The 2,596-nt window shown below is 33.1% G+C and overlaps 1 long non-coding RNA gene across 1 annotated transcript; it reads left to right on the top strand.

The window, feature by feature from the left end:
• Nucleotides 1-417: 417 nt before the first annotated feature.
• LOC139147191 (uncharacterized) lies at nt 418-2,216 on the top strand. The gene is made up of 4 exons (XR_011555666.1): nt 418-468; nt 1,366-1,422; nt 1,738-1,806; nt 2,107-2,216. It is a non-coding gene; the product is annotated as an uncharacterized lncRNA (long non-coding RNA).
• The last annotated feature ends 380 nt before the right edge of the window (nt 2,217-2,596 follow it).

The raw sequence follows: 2,596 nt of genomic DNA, 5'->3' as shown, positions 1-2,596 counted from the left end.
TAGAAGCACTTTATCACACCTCGCCAATCACACTACCGAGGAAACCGTGTCGCTTTTACATAGCAAGTCAGTCATGTCTGTCTGTATAACGGTTGTCGGACATAACCAGGTCTGGCGCTATATCGATATTTGTACATGCAAATTGGCCTTGAAATATTGTACTGAATGAATAAAAATATTACATTTCCCAGATGCTTAGGGCTTCTATTTATACCTAGGTCAATACGATTTTCCCAAGACAAAGGACCAGCAATGATAACTATCACCGTAGCAACGGACATCGTTGACCGAGTTGAGACGCTGCCATCAATCCATGATAGACAAATACACATCAAACGCAAAGAGGTGGTACTAATCTGTGTCGGAATAATAGCGTGTAGTATTCTGTCAATGGTGGCAGCGATTTCTTTTCTCATACTGGACTGTCATCTAATGGTTACTTTATCTTGGATGTCTTCTGCGTTGTATGTAAGTAACATGTGCTCTAACTTCGCTTTACTTCCTCACATTGTCCGCGGGGAATTATTTATTCCATTTGCTCTGGAAATATGATTTCGCATAAGGCTACTTCTAGTACAAAGTGATAATATATGTCACTTAAGTTTCATGAATCCTGTAATCCTCAAACAGACTTCTGTCTGAGGATTGCAGGATGCATGAAATTTAAGTAGCAGATATGATTACTTTGTGATATAGTTACACTCTAACTTCCAACGAGGACATATATAGCCTAATAATGTGTTAGCCTAATAATGTGTAGTATCATCAATGGCGGCAGCGATTTCTTTACTCCTACTGGACTGTCATCTAATATATATATATATATATATATATATATATATATATATATATATATATATATATATATATATATATATATATATATATATATGTGTGTGTGTGTGTGTGTGTGTGTGTGTATATATATATATATATATATATATATATATATATATATATATATATATATAAACTTCAAGTACAAAGTATTTATATGTGTTACTTAAGTTTCATGCATCTGGCGGTTGTCAGACTACTTTTACTCTTAGGATGGATAAAACATTTTCAGTTTATCAGTATGATAAGAATAGATAGATATGTTCCTTTCAGTGATCAAGGTAAACATAGCGTAACGTCAATAGTCTGACTGCCTGAAATATATTTTTGTCACGATAATACACCCGCAAAGTTTTCATACTTTTCATCTTTTCAATGATATTTTTAGAATATGGAGAATTGTGGACGAAAAGTCTTCTTGCTTCGCAAGCCCATCAGGGAATTGATTCCTTTTATATTATTTTGAGTCTAATAACGGCTATTCCATCATTTTTTTTTATCCTGATATACATTCATTTACTTTGACAGGAGGCATCGGTCGGGGTCATTATCGGTGTGTCGACCAAACGTACGAGTCAACGATATGTGAGTGGTCATTGGTTTTATGTTAGTAGTACAAATTTATCGGTACATTCTCTCCGATCTGAGCTAAAAGCCTCGGTAGTAAAATAATTGAGCGTTTTCGTTATGGCTTCAGACAAAACCGATGAGTATACAGAACCAATGACTTCGATTGACTGATCTTCATTACTTTTAAATTATTATTCTTGAATGTTGATACATCAAGTTCATTACTTCTTGTCGTCACAATCTGTAAAAATGCAACGTTCGTTTATAAGTTCATTAGACAGAAATAGAAAGTATGTGACGGTAATATGGTGTTTTTGTTCCATTCTGCAGATAAAGGCATCTTTACTGTTATCGATATTGTACATTCCGCTGTCGCTCGTCATAATCGTAATAATATCAGTAAGTGTAATTGAATGTATTAACTGAAATTAACTTTCGCTGGCATGTAAGTATTGTATTGAGTATTGCAATTTAAGATGACCCCCCCCCTTCCTTGATTTTGCTGGTCCACCCCCGGACATAATAACTAAACCCTCCCTAACGACCTTTTAAAGTTCAATATGACATCAATACTGCTTGAAAAAAGATTGAGTATATAATGTAAAAATCATTCAGTGCTTAAATATAAAATATACATCGTTTTTACATGAGTATAGGTTTTATTAACTGTGAATTGATACAATTCCTGTCCTTCTTTAGTTATACAGGTGTACATCCTTCTCCTTCATCAGAGTTTTCGCCTACATAATCAAGTCAGGACTATGCAGTGCTGCAATGATGGATTACGTGTTAATTACTAAGAACAAGGTGATATATTTATTCCCTGAAAACATGTGTATGTATGTATGTATGTATGTATGTATGTATGTATGTATGTATGTATGTATGTATGTATGTATGTATGTATGTATGTATGTATGTATGTATGTATGTATGTATGTATCTATGTATCTATGTATGTATCTATGTATGTATGTATGTATGTATGTATGTATGTATGTATGTATGTATGTATGTATCTGTGTATCTATGTATATATGTTTCCATAAATAAAATTAAAGGACTGAAAGCTCGAACAAGACATGATTGAAAGACGATCTGAAGGCCGAGAATTTCTGAGTTATTACTACTTGGTCTGTACTCGATTTAATTGATATATATATATATATATATATTATATATATATATA

The sequence above is a fragment of the Ptychodera flava genome, chromosome 2 (assembly GCF_041260155.1).
Source record: "Ptychodera flava strain L36383 chromosome 2, AS_Pfla_20210202, whole genome shotgun sequence".
Taxonomy (NCBI): Eukaryota; Metazoa; Hemichordata; class Enteropneusta; family Ptychoderidae; genus Ptychodera; species Ptychodera flava.
The sequence above is the reverse complement of the archived record's forward strand: the minus strand, read 5'-3'. Positions and strand labels throughout refer to the sequence as shown.